Genomic DNA, 20,174 nt, shown 5'->3' with positions numbered 1-20,174 from the left:
GCATTTGATTTTGTATTTAGGCCATTGATGTGTTAGTATACATAAATGAAGTAAAATTACTAACAGAAAGCTCCTAGAGCTGATAAAATTTTCAAAAAAGTAGCTGGATACAAAACTAGCTCTAGAAAACTAATACCTCTCCTATACACAAATGACAATTGATCTGAGAAAGAAATCAGGGAAGTCAGACATTTCATAATAACTTCAAATAATATGAAATATCATGGGTAACTACAACCAACCTAGTAAAAGACTTGTAAGCTAAAAACTTCAAATATTTGAAGAAAAAAATGAATAAGATATAAGAAGATTTAAAAGTCTCCTGTGTTCATGAATCAGTAGAATTAGTATGGTAAAAATGGCCATCCTAACATAAGTAATCTACAGATCCAATGAATCCCCATCAAAATCTCAACACCATTCTTTACAGAATTTGAAAGGACAGTTATCAACTTTATATGGAAAAGCAAAAATTCTACAATAGTTAAAACAATCCTGAAAAATAAAAGAACTGCTGGAGAGTTTACCATTCATCCCCAATTTCAAGAAGTTCAAAAAAAAATAGTAATAAAAACATCATGGTATTGCCATCAAAGCAGACAATAAAAAAGAATTGAAGACCCAGACATAAATCCTCACATTAGTGGAAGCCTGATTTTGATAACTAAACCAGAAATACATAATATAAAATAGTCAGCATCTTCAACAAATATTTCTGGTCAAATGGATTACTGAATGTAGAGGAATGCAAGCAGATCCATACCTATAAAACTGCAAAAACACTCAAATCCATTGAATATGTTTTAAACTCTATCTTTGAGTATTTCATTCATGCCTACTATGAAGTATGATCATGTTTATTACAATTTTCTCTTTCATATTATCTCCCATAACAACTTCATCTTTTCTTTTTTCACAACCTATTGAATCAATCACGATTGTCCATATGCACATGGCTGTGAGGTTATTCATTTGAAAACCTACCAATGACCATAACATCAATAAAGAATGATTCTCCCTCCCCCAATACTACCCACTGACAATATCTCTTCAGTAAGGCATAAGTTCTGGAGATCAGCATTCAATTGTTTTCTAATATTTTGACTTCCTTGACCTTAGGTAGCTCTTTTAAAGGCAACAACAGCTACTATAGAAGTGTCATATTCAAAAAACCAAAATCTCACAGCACTGCTCCCCAGTTCTGCTCTTATTATATTACTTTGTATAACTGTGAGATTTCCTAAGACTTGATGACATCAAGGTTAACACAGACAGTCCTTTTTAGGAGTGACCATCCAGCTCCTTATTCTCAAATTTTGATCATTTACTCACTGACTACTGTCTACCACAAAAAGAAAATTGTGTGCACAAGTATAGAATCACCAAAAGTCTATGGGTATTAATGTAAACATTTAGAAAGAAATAATTAATGTAAACATTTAGAAATAAAGTAATAACATTTAACAAATTATCAGTAGTAAGTATATTTTTCCTATGCCATAGCCTGTATATCAATATAACCAGGAAATACATAAATTCTCTCCTATAGAACATATCTCAAATACAACCAGATGTGGTCAATTAGCCCATAATAGTCATACTATTTTTGTACCAGTAGGCACACCTTGAACTTCAATGGCACCACATGTGAAGTGCAACACTAGGCAAAATTATCTATTTGGGTTTTGCTTTTGTATGTTTTTTTTTTTCACTAGCACGTGTAAAGCACCTTACACTGTGTTAAAAGCTAATCATCAAGCAGGTGTTTTCCTTATTACTCTGATATGAATGTCACTACTCCCTGTATCCAAAGTGTGTATAGACTTCTGCACTGAGTGTTGAGGTATTACCACACAGTTTTAAAGACATTGTATACATACATATATATTTTACTCAGTATACAAGTATATATATATATATATATATATATATATCTGCTAGTAGTATTTATATGCCAAATTTTCAGTTGCCAAAAAAATTCACATCTCATTTTTACTACACAGAAATTTGAATATATTTCTGGCCCAAATAGAATTTCCAAACCAGAAAGATGAATTTCACTCAAAGAAGAAGCTGGGTGGTGGTGGCACACACCTTTAATCCAAGCACCTGGGAGGCAGAGTCAGGCAGATCTATGTGAGTTTGAGGCCAGCCTGGTCTACAAAAGCTGGTTCCAGGACAGATAGGATTGTAGCACAGAAAAACACTTTCATTAAAAAAAAGAAAAAAGAGAGAAAAGGAGGAAATTAATAAATAAGACATCTTTTTGCAGGAAGAAATGGGCAACATAAGAAAAAGTATTTCACAGAACTGTGAACAGCATGATCAAGAGTGTTTATGAGGCAACAAAGATATTTACAACAAATAGTGTCACATGAATAATACAGAAAACATACCTAAAGCTTGGTCAACAGAGTTAATATTCACCATGATGTCTGTGGATAGAGAAAGAACATGGAGACATTAAAATGGTCAAAGTCATGATTTCGCTTCATATCCTTTATGGCTCTGAGGGACTTGCTGAATATGTGATCAGACTGGTAATTCAAGTGGGGTTTGCAAGTAGGCACCTGACAAGAGATGAGAAATAACTAGGTAAAAATAATCTGCCTCATTATATGAGGTGAAAATACGTGCAATTTTAGGGTCTTGGGTTCAACACTTTTCAAACCCAGAGATATTAAAATTATGATAAGCACACTGTTGTGACTTCTGTCTTAATAGTTTTGATTATTGACCAACCCAGCAGAAAATTTGAAATTTGTCTGGAAATTTGTCCATCACTATCATTGCTGCATAAGTGTTCCCTTAGAAGCTGATTGATAGTAAATTATTTTATAACAATATTTACTGGAGTTATGGTTCTCCCAGCTAAGAGTGTGTGAAGACCTGATTGTGTTTGCTTGGTTTAGTTTTGCTCTTGAATCAGAATTTTGAGAATGTGAGAATTCTGTGAATGTCATATAATGAATTATGGCAGTGGGTTCAGGAAAAGAAATGAACACATTCTTTATAGAGGAGATATTATCTATATTTATTTTCAGTATTTAAAAAAATTGGAAGGATGGATGAAAATTTTTAGAGGTAACAATCTTCGAGACTGAGATATGAAAATATTTCCTGTATGTATACAATATTTACATTCCTAGAAGACTCTAAATCAATTAAGATAGTAGTAAAGGTTACAAAATAAAGATGCCCGTTTAAAGCTCTGACAAGTGCTGACAAATTTAACTAAATCATATAATCTCTTTTAATTAAGAGTTCAATACATGTAAGTATAATTCTCACAAGGAAAATAAACTTATTAGTATTAATCTTTATCCAGTTGCAGTGAATAGAGCAATCTTTTATGTTTGAGATAGCACTGTGCATTATGTTAGACCTCCTAAAGCTAGACATCATTGGATGTCTAGGGAGACAGGGGTAGGGAAATTTGAAACACTATTAAAGCTTTATTTCCTGGTGAAATCATTTCCATAAAAGTAAATTCACGGTGACAAGGATTGTCCTAATCAGGGATACTATCGCTTTTATGTAGCACCATGACCAAAAGCAACTTGGGGAAGAAGAGTTTATTTGATGTACACCTCCACATTACTGATTGTCATTGAACCTAGTCAGGATAGAAACCCTATCATTGCAGGAACCTGGAAAAAGGATCTGATATAGAGAACCTGGAAGAAAGCTATCTTCTACTCTGCTGATTATGGATTGTTCATCCTGTCTTCTTATGGAACACAGGCCAATGATGGCACCACCTACAATGTGCAGTGAAATATTACTTTAACTAGGTAAAGATGCATTACATTTGTTTATCTTGCAGAATATTATTTTAACTATGTAAAGGTGTGTTATATTTTTATGCTGCATTTAAGTGGGTAAAGATGTGTTGTTTTTGTTTATGCTGCATTTATTGACTTATGGAAAGATATGTTGCTGTTTTACTGCATGCCTACAGCTCTTGATTTGTCTAATAAACAGCTGACCAGTCAATTACTATTCAGAAAAGGTAATGGACAAAGAGAATAAGGAGGAGGAGAAAAGAGAAGAGAAAGGGAAATTGGGGAGAAAGAGTGAGATGCCTAGTGCCAGAAGCCAGGCTGCTGCCGACCAGTCAAATACAGAGGAAACAGGAAAGTAAAACATAGAGAATAAAGAGTAAAAGACCTCAAAGCAAAAGGTAGGTGAAGAGAAACAGGTTAAAATAAATTTTAAGAGCCAGCAAGAAATGACCTAAGCAAGAATAAGCATTCGTAACTAACAATAAGTCTCCATTCCATGGTTTGGGAGCTGGTTGGTGGTGCAAGAGAAAGCCTGCTATAAAAATATTGAGCCTTCCCACACCAATCACTCATTTTTAAAAAGTACCCACAGACTTACCATCTTATGGTAAGGTCCCATCTTATGGAGACATTTTCTTAACTGGTGTTTTTCTTCTCAGATGACGTTAGCTTATTTTACCTTGACGTAAAGCTAAGCAGACAAGGATATAACATGCCTTAAATAGAAGAAATAGAAGAAATATGCAGCCATTTGTAATAAGTATCTATATAATTACATATCCCTTGTGCTATACTAAAATGTCTCAATTGTCCACTTTCATTTGAATATTCAAAAGAACAAAAAGAATAAGGACTGTAATATGTGTTACTCAGAGAGTATTTTCCCCTCATTTTTTTTTTATTAATGATTTCCATCTCCTTCCCTCCTCCTGCTCCTTCCCTCCCCTCCCTTCCACCCATACCCCCTCTCCACCCCTCTCCAAGACAAAGAGCCATCAGGGTTCCCTTCACTATGTTAAGTCCAAGGTCCTCCCAGCTCCCCCTATGTCCAGGAAGGTGAGCAACCAAACTGACAAGGCTCACAGTGAGCCCGTCCATGCTGTAGAGTTCATGTTCATTGCCGTTGTCCTTGGTTTCAGAGAGTATTTTTAATGTGGACTTACATTTGGTCAGTACAGATTACAGTTGTCTACCATTTTTGCAAGCATTAATTTTATAGCTCCATTAGCTCTTTTATTCTAGAAGACTGCAGGTAAATATCTCTGATTCCCTATATCTCTTCAGAACTAATGTTTTATATTAGTGTAGAATGTCTTTTTTATTGTAGCAGAGATAAAAGACTTATTAAGGAAAAAAAAAAAAACAAGGAGAAAGAACTCTCAAGAGTGGGAGAGTCTCCAAGGGAGGAATCCTCAGTATTAGGTATTTTGCAAATATAAGATTAGATGATGTAGTGCAAAAGATATCAAATACATATGGGTGTATGCTTAAATTAAAAGGATGGATTAAGTTCCTCAGAGCTTCATTTAAATTTACAACAAAGTAAGTGAAGTCCTCTTTTAAAATGTTTAAATTAAAATGTAATTACATCATTTCTTTCCTTCCCTTTCCTTCCTCCTACACCGCCCATACGCATTTGCTTAATACTCTTAAAATTGGGCCTCTTTTTCATTAGTTGTTATTGTTTCACACACACACACCCACACCCCCCCCACACACATACACACACACACTTAAACCAAATAGTCATCCCTTAAATCATATGCATACAACATACAAGTCATAACAAAGGGATTCTTGAGGTTTTAAATCAAGACATATAAAAAAATCTACCTGCATGAGTACCCAAGTAAGGAGAAGAAAAAATATTGGGAATTAGAATAAAGCATAAGTGCTAATAAAATTCAGAGCAAGATTCAGGAATAACAAAGTGGGTAACATTTGAAGGTATGATAAAGATGATGATATTCTTGGTGGTTTGAGTAAAATGACCCAAATAGGCCCATCAGGAGTGACATTACTAGGAGGAATGACTTTGTTGGAGCAGCTGTGGCTTTGTTGGAGAAAGTACATCACAAGAGGGTGGACTTTGAGCTCTCCCATGCTCAAATAAGATCTAGTGTCTCTCAGTTCATTTTCCTGCTACTTTATGATCCTAATGTAGATCATTTATCCCTTTCTTCAGAAATATGTGTGCCTATACACAGTCAAACTTTCCACCATAATGATAATGGACTAACCCTCTGAATTATAAGCCAACTTCATAGAAATGTTTTCCTTTATAAGACCTGCCATTATCATGATCTCCTCACAGAAATAGAAACCCTAGGACAACATTGTTGCTACAAGCTGCAATATTATACAGTAATAATAATTGCTCAGCCATCTCTTCATTGATGACTTATTAGAATCAAGGGCTTTGTTAAATGTTAAACCAAAAAGCAAGGCTTTTTGGCATTATTTTTTGTGAATAAAGTGGCTTGTCTTTTGCTATAGATTTATCGCTGTAGCTAACTTCCTTTCTGTTACATATTTGGGAATTAATTCCCATACTTCAGAACTGATTTCCCCTAGCTACATGTAAAAACAGTTTCCTACTGCCAGGCCTTTGGTCCTCTCTCCTAGGTAAACCCAAAGATCTACCTTCCTGCAGTTATCTCTATCAGCAGGCATTTGGACAGTGTTTAGGACAAGATAAGAGCATTCCATTTAAGATACTCACAGATATCCAAGGGTATAGGATTACTCCTTGCTCAAGATGCTGCACTAGTTTAACCTCATTTAAGAGATTCTTAAATCCGTATGCCAGCTTCACATTGGTTTTATTGATGATTTTAGTTCAGGAAATTTACTGCTTTTATTTTACTCTCAAGCCCTATTCATAATTTTACAGAAAATAAACTTTTTTAACTCTTTACTAACCACCACATAATGTAGCATAGTGCACTAACCTTCCCATCAAAACCCCTGGTGATTGGTTCCTTTCCTAACTAACTTTCTCTATTAAGGAGTTCACAGGGCATGTACTAGCTATGCCCACCTTTGAGCTGATAGCCACGGATCTCTGTCTCTGTCTCTGTCTGTCTCTGTCTCTCTGTTTGTGTGTGTGTGCGTGCGTGCGTGCATGCGTGTGTGTGTGTGAAAACCCTTATTTTATTTTTTTCCAGTTTATTTATTTTTTATTAAAAATTGCCATCTCCTCCCCTCCTCCTCCCCCTTCCCTCCCCTCCTCTCCACCCATACCCCCACTCCATCCCTCTCCGGGCCAAAGAGCCATCAGGGTTCTCTACACTATGTTGAGTCCAAGGTCCTCCCAACTCCCTCCAGGTCCAGGAAGGTGAGCAACCAAACTGACAAGGCTCACACAGAGCCCGTCCATGTCGTAGAGACCAAGCCCATCGCCATTGTCCTTGGCTCCTCGGTCAGCCTCCACCATCAGCCACTTTCAGAGAGTCCGATTTGGTCGCATGTTCCATCAGTCCCATTCCAAGTGGACTTGGTGGTCTCCCATTAGTTCTGTCCTGCCGTCTCAGTGGGTGAACGCATCCCTCATGGTTCTGACTTTCTTTCTCATGATCTCTCTCCTTTTGCTCCTCATCAGAACTTCTTGCGTTTACCCATTGAGACGGTGGGACAGATCTAACGGGAGGCCATCAAGTCCAGTTGGAATGGAACTGATGGAACAGGGGACCAAACCGGGCTCTCTGAATGTGGCTGACGGTGGAGGAGGACTGAGAAACCAAGGACAACGGCAATGAATGTGAACTCTACAGCATGGACGGGCTCACTGTGAGCCTTAACCTTCACCTGGCGATGGATGGAGATAGAGACAGAGCCCCACATTGGAGCACCAGACTGAGCTCCCTTATTTGATTTTTATATGGGGCAAAAGAATTCTGGCCTTGGAACCTGCCAGGGCTGGGGGGCTGGGGAGTTTCTGGTTTAAGGGTGTATATATATATGACTGAGAACATTTGTAAAGGTAGAAAATAAATGAAGAGGAATAGAAAGAAGAATAAAGAAACATTGACAGATGGAACCTGTTGTGAGTAAACTTCTTTACCCTCAGATTCTGACCCGCAAATTTTAGCTTCTCTTTGTTTATTGTAGAAACATTTTCTTGAACCCTGGTAGGGATCCCTAGAAGCTGGACTTTTAGGGACCCTATTGCATTGTAGTCTGGAAACCAAATTAATATTGAATTTTCCAACTTTATTCCTGACTTTCAAGGCTTAGTTACATTACATGTCTTATTTATCCGCAATATTGCCCTTTTTAATTATGTGTTTTGCAGAGGCCAAAAGTTGTAATCAGATGTTCCTTGTCACAGAACCACTGTGTAATAGAGTACTCCTAAAAATAATAATATGCAACTCAGATTGTAAATAAAAATTAAGTATGTGAAAAACACAGTAGAGACTAAACTGACCTGTGTAGTATTTTCCTTCAAAATGTGTTAAATATTTCTAGTTTTTGCAGACATTTGTCATGAAAATGAATGAACAAAGTATTGCCAATGTTACAGGTTACTTTAAGAAGCACAAATAGGTGTCCAAAAGTTTCCAAATGATTAAGAATAATAAATGCTCAATTACTTTTAGACTCATCAGTACTTATATTGACAAACAAATTCTCCTTTAAAGTTATTCTTCTGTCCTAGGTAACACTTCAATAAATACTTTTGAGTAACAGATTTAATATTATTAATTAAAGTTCAATTAAAGCAGATAACACAAAAATAAATTAAAATATTAACAAGTGATAACTATAGTGCATTAATGTGATAAAATGAAAAATGGGGATGAGATGAATTCTGATGACGTTTCATGTCTGCAGGAAAATAGTCACCAAGGACCTTGTAGCCCAGAATGAATCCCTAGAGTTTTCTGAATGAGATCTAAGCAGTGAAAATACCAGTTGAAATGCCAACATAGAGATAAAATCTAGCAAAGCCCTTCCTTTCCCTCCCTTCCTCCATTCTTCCTTGCTTCCGCCAGCTCACTCCCAGCCTCTTTGCCTCCAACCTACAGAGCAGATGTAAATCTGCAGGTTAGTTTCTGCTCCTTCCCCAGTCTATTGGTTGCTGGCCCACTGTCATGCTCCCCATCACAATGGTCATGAACTCATACTCTAAAACTCTAATCAAGAACCTAATTGATTAATTTTATAAGTTGTTTTGGTCATGGTATCTTTTCACAACAAAAGAAAAGTAGCTAAGCCAGTAATGAGAACACTTATTAAGCTTGCACAAAGCCAGAGATTGGTCTCCAACATAAAATCAATGTCAATTACTTTAACATACATTATGTATTATTTTTTAAAGGAAAAATATCATAGTACCTAAAGTACTTCATAACAAGTCAGATATTATTTAATATCAGACATTAGCTTTTAGTTACTATTGCCTTTAGTTACTATTAATGAAACAATGAAGTTATGAGCCCAATCTTCTAAGTTCTTTGGAGAATCATACTGAGAATTTTTTATGTTTGAAGTATTTTAATGTTTTATTAATATTATTTTATTATGAATAATATTAATCAAATATTAATATATATATATATTTATAATAGCAATTGTTAGGGCATTTAATTCTTCTTTAAGTCAGAATATCCTGACTACATAATAATCATGTTGTTCAGTGTTCATTAGTAAGTAGTCATACTTTGTATTCGGGTTCAGCTTCACTTTTCTCTCTGTTTCTTTCTAATTGGTCTAATAGTTGATTATATAACCTTTGTTTAAACTGTGGGAAAATTATCTGCCATATTATCTAAGTTAACAGATTGAAGCCACATGTCCATTTTTCTCTTAAAGCCATGCCTTTTCCTGCTTTCTCAATGTTGAATAACAGTCTTCCTGTTTTAGTATGTAGCTCTAAAAGAGCTACATTTGAAAATAATAAATATATATTATTTTAAATGTATGGACTGAAGTTTCTGTCCTCCTAGTTCTGTAGCCATTCAGTTCCAATGAAATTTTAAAAAGGCTTATATTAATTATAAACTGTTTGGCCTACTAGCTCAGGTTTTTATTAACTAGCATTTAATAGTAAAATTAGTCCATAATTCTTGTCTATGTTTAGACATTTGGGTTGGTAACTTTCTCAATGAGGCATTCTCATCTTGCTTCCTCTGTGTCATGCTGGTAGAACATGAGACTCTTATTGAAGATCATGACTGGGGATTGATTACTTAAGCTTCTCTGTAATTTATTTTATTTGTCCTTATTTTGCCAAGACTTTCACTCCACCACTGAACAAAGAACAGTATCTTTATTCCTCATATTCTATTGTTTTACTGAGCAAATGTGTACCTGCACAAGGGCCTACTCATGTACCTCTAAATTCATATGTACATAGAGAAAACATTCTGCCATCTCTTGATGTTAAATGGTACTAAGGTCTGTATCAAGTGATGTTCAAAAATATTTTTGCATCTTCTTGGTAACTCATGTTTAAAAATACTTGTTAGTTTAAATTTTGCCCCCCTTTTAATCTTGTTCACATTTATTTCCATCAACAATTTGCAAATCCCTATCTGATACTGTAAGAACTATTTGGGGAGGAGGTTACTAGGTCAGTTTCTGCTTCATTTCTCCAAATTTGGTGTTGAACTATATAGTGAATTCAGCAATAGATTCTTGCCTTCAAGTTCTGGGAGGGAGATGATAGCAATGATAATGTCTATATTTTTGGGTAGTCTTTTGGTCAGAGCAGTTCAAAATCAATGATCTGATCAATCAATAATAATGATAATGACCAGCATGGTAAAATATCTCTAAAAGTACAATAGTAATATCTACATTCTAGGGATAAGCAACAATGGCCTAATAATCTTAAGGAGCACTTTTTATGAGGGAAGTAAACACTTTTATTGAATTGCTAGCTTACAATTTATGGCTAACAAGGTCATGGATCATGGAGTAGTATCCATTGCTGCTATTTTCCTAATTCAAATATTTTTAAATTCCGTCTTAAATGCTTATATTTATACTCACAGATAAATGTAGTACTAACATCCACACATTATGAATCAAATATGTTTCATTTTGCATCTAACACATACTACTTCTAAAGCCAAAACTGGTCAAAATGCAGAGAGAAACAGTACATCCCCCATACAATCAGAGGGTATTACAACTTAATTTTTTAAAAGGACACATACAATACACTAAATCTTAAAATATATCTACAGAAAGTTCATTTGTAGGAAATATAAATACAAATTATTTATCAAAGGTTTCTTATATCATTCTTTGGTAGCTACATTTCATTTCTTGCTTAGACGTTACATGCCAGTCACTTTGCATCTCTTACAGCTCCTAAGTAATATCAAGGCCTTTGCAAGCTACTTTTGATCACTCTTTGATTTTCTTGAAATTGCCTGACTCTTCTTAGAGAGTAAAATTCCCTTACATTTCATTTGATCAGACAATGCAATGTGAATTGACTAGTAACAACAATATTTTACCATAAAGTTGTAGATATATTTATAAAATAATACATTAGAGGTTTACTCAAGATATATATTCTGAATGTTTGTTTAAATAATTTTGTTATAAATTGCTTTTTATGTATAACACTATATATTTTCCTACTTTAATATGGTATGTGTACATATATTAATTTTTTATTTATTCTATTTTAAATTTACTGAAGTAAAAAATTAATACTTCTGTCATCTGTTTATCTCATATTCAATATCAATTAATAAAATAAATTTTATTGACAAGATCAAAGTATTTCTTTCCTTTTAAACATTTATGTGCATAGGTACTGCTATCCACTACAGAAGGTGCAACCAACCAGAGATAATATCCCAAAGAAACTAAGTGTTTTCTTCTTACAACATTCAGTAGCATGATTCTCTTCAAATCTTATATTTACTAGCATATAGATATATTTTTTAAGATTTTTTTTTAATTTTTTTTTTATTTTTTTTTATTTTTTTTTATATTTAAAAATTTCCATCTCCTTCCCTCCTCCTCCCCCCTCCCTCCCCTCCTTCTCCCCCTTCTCTCCCCTCCTTCTCCCCCTTCCCTCCCCTCCCCTCCACCCATACCTCCCCTCCCTCCCTCTCAAGGCCAAGGAGCCATCAGAGTTCCCCACTCTATGCTAAGACCAAGGTCCTCCCAACTCCCCCCAGGTCCAGGAAGGTGATCGACCAAGCTGAGAAGGCTCCCACAGAGCCCGTCCAAAATATTTGTGTATTGCATATACTTTCAAAATAAGATATATGTGTGTATATATACACACACTAAGTACTATATCAACAACATTTTCTTTTTTTTTTTTTTTTCTTTTTTTGGTTTTTCGAGACAGGGTTTCTCTGCAGCTTTTTTAGAGCCTGGCCTGGAACTAGCTCTTGTAGACCAGGCTGGCCTCGAACTCACAGAGATCCGCCTGCCTCTGCCTCCCGAGTGCTGGGATTAAAGGCATGCGCCACCACCGCCCAGTTCAACAACATTTTCTAAGCCACATTTACTATTTTGGAAATATTAATGTTTAAAATAAAAGGAAAGTATTTCTATAAATATTTGAAGCTTAATATTTGAAGAATACCTCAATTTTTCTGTGTTTTTATACTATCTATCTATATTTAATACTAACAATAGCAAGCAAATTTGAGCATATAATCAATCTTTATTTATCTTTCTAACCCACATTGTCATCGTACTTTACCCATTCCAAGACAAGTATCTTTTATAGACTTACACACAGATGTTCAGATGTTGCTGTGACACTGGACAAGTTAGTTGAGCTTTGTATCTTCTTTCTTTCATTTTTTTAAAAAGAAAACAACTATGTTTTTTTATTTTACATACCAATCCCAACTCCCACTTCCTCTCCTCCTCCCATTCCCTCCAACTACTCCTTCACTCTACCCCACATCCTCTCCTCAGAGTGGGTAAGACACATTGCTTTGGGGAAGATACAAGACCCTTCCTACTATATCTAGGCTGAGCAAGATATTCATCCAAATAGAATAGGTTCCCAAAAAGTCAGTACAATTAGTAGGGATAAATCCTGGTACCACTGCCAGTGACCCTGCAGTCTGCTCCAGCCATACAACTAACACACATATTCAGAGGGACTAGTTTGTGTGCTGTTTCCTTCTCTGTACAGCTGAAGATGGCGAACTCCCATTATCTCAAGTAAACTCTTTCAGTGGGCGTCTCCATCATGGTCTTCACCTCTTTGCTCTCATTCTTGGCCTTCCACTCTTCAACTGGACATTTGCAGCTCAGTCCAGTGCTCTGATGCAGATCTCTGCCTCTGTTTCCATCAGCTGCTGGATGAAAGGTTCTATCGTGATATTTAAAAATATTTATCAGTCTGACTACAGGGCAAGGCCAATTTGGGCAACATCTCCTCTTTTGATTAGAGTCTCAACTGGAGTCATTCTTGTGGATTCTTGGGAGTTTTTCTAAGGTCAGGTTTCTTGCTTTCTCCATAATGGCTCTCTCAATCAAAATATCTTTTTCCTTGCTCTCATCTCTGTCCTTTCTCCATCTTAACTATCCCATTCCCTCAAATTCTCCTCTCCCACCCCTTCTCCCTTTAAAGTCCCCTTATGTCCTCCCTACTCCCCCCACATCTCATCTTCCCAATTTTGTCAGGTGATCTTGTCTATTTCCCATCTCAATGAAGATGTATGTATGTTTTTCTTATGGTTCAACTTGTTACTTAGTTTCTCTAAGATAATGAATTATAAACTCAATATCTTTTGTACTACACCTAGTATCTACTTATGAGTCTGTACATACAATGTTCATCTTTCTGAGTTTGGTTTACTTCATTCAGGATTTTTTTTCTAGTTCCATCCATTTAATACAAATTTCCAGATGTCATTATTTTTCACAGCTCAGTAGTACTCTAATGTGTAAATATGCTACATTTTCTTTATCCATTCTTTGGTTGAGGGACATTTAGGTTGTTTCTATGTTCTGACTATTTCAAATAATACTGCTATGAAAATAGTTAAACAAATGTCCTTGTAGTATTCCCAAGACTGGTATTGCTAGATTCTGTGGTGGGTTGGCTCCCAATTTTTTGAGAAACCCCCTTACTAATTTCCAAAGTGTTTGTACAAGTTTGCATTCCCACTAGCAATGGAGGAATATTCCCTTACTCCATATTTTCTCCAGCATAAGATAACACTTGTTCTTGATCTTAACCATTCAGATTGGTGCAATATGGTATCTCATAGTTGTTTTGATTGGCATTTCCCTGATGGCTAAAAATCTTGAACATTTCCTTATACATTTATACAATAAAGCTAAGGTTGATGAAGATTTTTCCCCATTCTGTAGACTGCCATTTTGCCTTGTTGACCATGTCCTTTGCATTAAAGAAGCTTTTTAGTTTTAGGAGGTTCCATTTCTTAACTGTTTTTCTCAGTGTCTGTGCTGCTGGGATTTTATATAGGAAATGGTCTCCTGTGCCAATGTGTATGTCCCACTTTCTCTTCTAAATGCCCCTTGACTGAAGAATGGATAAGGAAAATGTGGTACATTTCCACAATGGGATACTACATAACAGAAAAAAAAATGACATCTTGAAACTTGCAGGCAAATGATGAAGCTAGGAAACATAATATTGAGCGAAGTAACCCAAACCCAGAAAAACAATTATCATATGTATTCAGTCATAAGTGGTTTTTAAACATAAATCAAAGAGAACCAGCCTACAAATCACAATCCCAGAGAACCTAGACAACAATGAGAACCCTAATAGAGACATATATGGATCTAATCTACAAAGGAAGTAGAAAAAAACAAGATCTGAGTAAATTGGGAGCATGGTAACCATGGGAGAGGGCTGAAAGGGAGGAAGGGGAAAGGCAGGGATCAAAGGAAAATGTATAGCTCAATAAAATCAATCAATCAATAAATAAATAACAGATTTCAAGTAATGCCACCTTTGAAAGACCCACAATGAAGCGTATAATCTGTAAAATATGCTATTTGTATGCTACTTTTCCATTTCTATTTTGCTATGGTGAGATACTAAGAATGGGATGCATGGCTTCCAGAATAACTGTAATTAATTTAGCTTTGTTGCCTTCATATTTTGTTTGTTTTTCTCTAAAAAACCTGCCATACTTTTAATAACTTTTGAAATCTCCTATCATAATGAATGCTCTATCACATTTTAATAAATGACTAATATAAGTTCTCACCAAATTTTTTCTCATTTTGGAAATTTCCAAAATTTTGATTACATTAAGTGATAAACTCTATATTTCATCTGCTCATAAATAATAAGAAATATGTTTTATGCTTTGTTTTTTAAAAGTGAATAGAAATATTTCTCTGATATCAAGATTCATACACTAAAATTATACTTTATATTTTTTCCTTTTGAAATCACGTACTATAATTAAGCAATAAATGTATGTGTTTACTTTTTGTTAAAATAAATTCTAAGACTGAATTCTGTCTTTGGCTATGCTATATAAATGGATGAGAAGAACTGACTTTGCACAATGTGCTGATTGCATTAGGAAGTTCAGGGTAATTAGAAATATCCACACATTCCCTGAGGCTTAATTAGTAAAAAACAACAAGAAGTTTAATGTCTTTAATTAGTTAGTTATTTTGAATATATTCTTTTCATACTTAAACTATTCCTCAGGAACCACAGTCATCACAACAATAATGAGGAAATAAATTATCTACTTGAAGTTGAACAAATTAAATATACAATTTCAATCAAATGTAGATTTATTGTGACTCCCATAGTAAATGAGTATGACCTCCTCAGCATTTAAGATTTATGGCAATCGGAGCTTCTATAAATTGACCATAAACTACTTTGGCTCTAATAGAATAATTAATTGCTAAGTTGACAGCTTCAGTATCACTTGAAGCTCTGTAAAATTTATTTAATTAGTATAGTGCAAATAATGCTTATTCAAATAATATAGTGCTGTGTATACAGGAAATTTTATTGCATCTTTTGTGTGACTAAGTATGTAAATCTAAAATGAAATAAGACCCCATAATTAAGTTTGCTTCACAAACCAAGAGAAAAAATATCACAGGATACAGTCAAATTTAGTAATCAGGTGGACTTAAGTAAAATGAGAAATTGCAAGTTACCTAATTTATAGCTATAATTTTATTTAAAATGCTAATAATTTTAATTTTGTGATTTAATAGCTATTATTAATAAAAGTAAAATCAATAAGTATTATATTTCAAGGATATGCAATAATTGGCCCAAATTATATTTTATAATCACTTTATACATCCACATAAAAGCTATACAAGTTAATTATCAAGAAAGCCAAAATTAAATTACCATTTTTCTGAACAAGTTTGATTTACATTTATTTTGTTAATTATGAGTATCACTATAAGTTATGTCAAAATAAATGATTGTTTTTTAGTAATTAATACCAAAATAATGTTGTAAAAGTTGTAAATTATAATGTATGAGTTTAAACCCTGTGAATTCTGATGACAGGCTAATTAAGCTGTTATAAGAAGTGATCTCAAAATGTGTATAAAATTTTCCTAAATTACTTTTTAAGAAACTATAAGAATTTCCAAATTATAATAGAAATACTAATTATCATAGATATACACTTGTACTTTAACATCTTTTAATTCAAGAAACAACAGAAATATTCTCTATTGTAGACTCTGTTTCACCAAGTTTAATATCAATTCAATAGTATATGTTTGAGTACCTGTTATTCCAAGCTGGAGATATACATTCATCTAGTATTCAATAGGTTAAGCATTAAAGGCACAAAGAAAATACAATGTAGACAATGCAGAGAGACAGACATCAAAGAAAGTAAGATTGATAATAGAGAGATGATGAGTTAGAAAATTTATTTAGACTTCTTTTTGTTTGGTTCCTTAAACTAAACTCATGCTGTAGATGTTGGTGTAGAGGATAGATTAATGAATTTCTATACTAAGGAATCTCAAAATGCAATGTATTAATTACTTTGTCATTGCTGTGATAAAATATTTTGACCCAGACACTAGGAGTAAAAATATTATTTTGACTTACAATTCAAGAGAAACAGCATTTAACATGGAGAGGAAATCTTATCTTTAGGAACACAAAGCCATCTGTGGAGTCTGGAGATGTAGATGACATTTTGTCTACACACATGAAGCTGAGACATCAAAACAGCAAGTACTACCAATCTACGTGAGGCTCAAATTCTTCTTTCACTGATGTATTTCCTTTAGCAAGAACCACATCCTAAGGCACTGATCTTCCCAAAATTGTTCCAACACCTAAGGAGCAGGTATTCAAAATGTAAGCCTATGCTAATAATTTCTCACTTTAACCAATACATGTTTAGCGGACAGAAATTTATTAAACTATTGTAAATTTCCACTCTTGATAATGTTTCTGGCAGGCAAAGTTGTTGTATATTATTATCTTTAAATCTTTAGTACTTTTTCCTTTTTCAGTATTTATGGTGCTCTCATTATTTGTTTCTGAAGGCAAATAACTTTGACATCAGCTAGCAGCACAGTTAGTTTCATTAACAAATGGAAATAGTTTGTTCTTCTCCAGCTAGCTACCCTCTTATGACTAGAAATTAGCATTTACACAATGGCTGAAAAAACAATGGAGGAATGAATCCTAACTATATCACTTGATGACTCAAGTGCCTCTTCCCTTTCCTTATACTAACTTCAAGTTTAGAGAGAAAGTTATTTTTCTTTTTATTTTTAAACTATATATTATAATTTCAACTCACTAACTCGAGATAGCATGTCCAATGTATGAGGACAATATCCTTTGTTTGTTTCTTTCTTTGTCTTTTAATAAATCATTAACACTTGGAACTTATTTTCTCTGAAATCCTAACATCCTTTAATATTAATATTATATGATTTAAGTAATAATATGTAGTGGATTTGGCTATTCCTTTACATACTTCATATTTGTGGAGTAAGATTATTATATTTTTAATTAAGGAAATGAAATTCCTACTATGATATCTACAATGGAATCTATTTTATAAAATTTGATTCATCATTTCATCAAATTTGTTCATTATTATCATGTTTTTGTTTTATCATTTGCTCCTTATCTTTAGTAACAAATGAATACCACAACTGGAAGTTGTTCATAATAATAATATGGATGATTAAAGATGCCTGACACAATTCATTTCTCAGAAAAAGGAAAATAAGTTCATATTTCTCTATAGGATTTTATAAAAAATTCTATATTGCAGAGGGGATTATGGAGAAAGGCCTGGGGATGGAAAGAATTATGAATAATCGTGGACTTACAAAAGGTTTATAAAATTATTCACTTTGAAATAAAACATTCTTTCACTGAAAAATGCCATCTTTCCCCAATACCAATAAAGCTTGGAAAGCTAGAGAAACTTATAAGTCACAGGAAACTCATAAAACTTACAAGGAACAGTAAAATTGTAAAGGTAAAATACCTACAACATGCATCCTAAAGGTTTACACTAGCGATAAAGTTGTTATGGAAGAAGGGAGCTGCTATGTAAGTTGACCAAGGACATGCAGGATTTCAGATGCCCTAGCTTTCTTTTATATCGGCATGAGATTATTTTCAAGGAAGTTGAATTATGTAATGTTTATACTAATTCCCCCATTTTACTTCTAAACATAACCCAAGTAACCTCACAAATTTAGATATTTGTGGAATGGTTTCTTGAGACCCCAATGAGTGCAAAAATTCATGTTTAAGTATTGTTTTTTCTACCACACATAAAAATGTGGCAGAACACAATGGGCTCTTGGAAAATAACCAACAACAACAGATGGCATAGAAATGAACATTTACTTGGACTCTGTGATGGAAGATAAATCATTTTTTAAGAAGAGATTGGAGTATCTACAGAAACAATCCCTATATAACTATCTTTCTTCATAAAGGATATGCTAGTACACTTCTCTACTAAATCAGTCATTACATGCTCCTTAGAAAGGTTAATAAGTATGGAAAGACCTGGCAGATGAGTGTTCAGAGGGTGAGTATCTCACTGTGGCCATCTTAGCCAACATGATAATGTTTGACACACATCACTGATAAATGAAATTCACTACATGATTATGGAGATGTTATCAAATGGCTGTTGTGGTAAATAATGTTTTTAATACTTAGTGTAAGTGAAGATATTGTAAGCAGGTAGTAGGAGCAGTTGGAAAACTTTTGCTATGAAAATGAGACATGCAGCTTAGGTTTATATCTTTTTTCCTGGGGATTTTGTCCATAGAAGAGAGGGATTACAATGACAAAGTGATACATGGATACAATACTCATTGGTCTGTTTTGGTATAAAAGTTATTAAATGGGAGAGTGACATGAAAGTGATAACCATCCATTTCTATAAGCTATAATATGGAATGTAAAGAAAAATCTTATGTAAAAGATTCCCCCATGAGATCAAAAATCTTAGAACCCATAGACCATGTCAGCTACTGGAAAGAAAATGCAATAAAGGAGATAAACTATACCACTCCCATTTAATACAGAGGGAAAGAAAAGTTATGACTCAACATACGTGTTTATTGGGATGTCAATATTGGGCTATTGCATGAAATTATGATAATTTAGCAATATCCCCTGTTAAAGTTTCCTGTACTAGAGATTTTTAAAAGACAAAAGCAAAACTCCCTAGAGTGCGATTTGTAAGATAGTGAAACAGAGCTTCAGATAATAAAAGTCAGTGTTATGGATACAGAGAAATTATGGCTACAAAGTATAAATCAACCTGAGTGAAATTCATGCCTAGCTAAATGGCTCCTGCGAATCCTTAAGAACAGTTGGATAGCTGGGTGGGGATGGCGCATGCCTTTAATTCCAGCACTCAGGAGGTAGAGATAAGTAAATCTCTGTAATCTTGAGGCCAGTTTGTGAGTTCAAGGAAGAATGGATGAAGAAAGTGTGGAATATATACATATTAGAGTACTACTCCGCGGTAAAAAACAATGACATCTTGAATTTTGCATGCAAATGGATGGAAATAGAAAACACCATCCTGAGCGAGGTAACCCAGGCCCAAAAAGATGAACATGGGATGTACTCACTCATAATTGGTTTCTAGCCATAAATAAAGGACATCGAGCCTATAATTCGTAAAAAATCCTAGAGAAGCTATATAAGAAGGTGAACCCAATAGTGGAATTGCTGGGTCCTGGGGTAGGTTGATCCCGAATTTCCTGAGAAACCGCCACACTGCTTTCCAAAGTGGTTGCACAAGTTTGCATTCCCACCAGCAATGGATGAGTGTGCCCCTTACCCCACAACCTCTCCAGCAAAGGTTATTATTGGTGTTTTGGATTTTAGCCAATCTGACAGGTGTAAGATGATATCTCAAAGTTCTTTTGATTTGCATTTCCCTGATAGCTAGGGAGGTTGAGCAT

This window comes from Arvicola amphibius, chromosome 12, assembly GCF_903992535.2.
Source record: "Arvicola amphibius chromosome 12, mArvAmp1.2, whole genome shotgun sequence".
Taxonomy (NCBI): Eukaryota; Metazoa; Chordata; class Mammalia; order Rodentia; family Cricetidae; genus Arvicola; species Arvicola amphibius.
Note: the sequence above shows the minus strand (reverse complement) of the source record.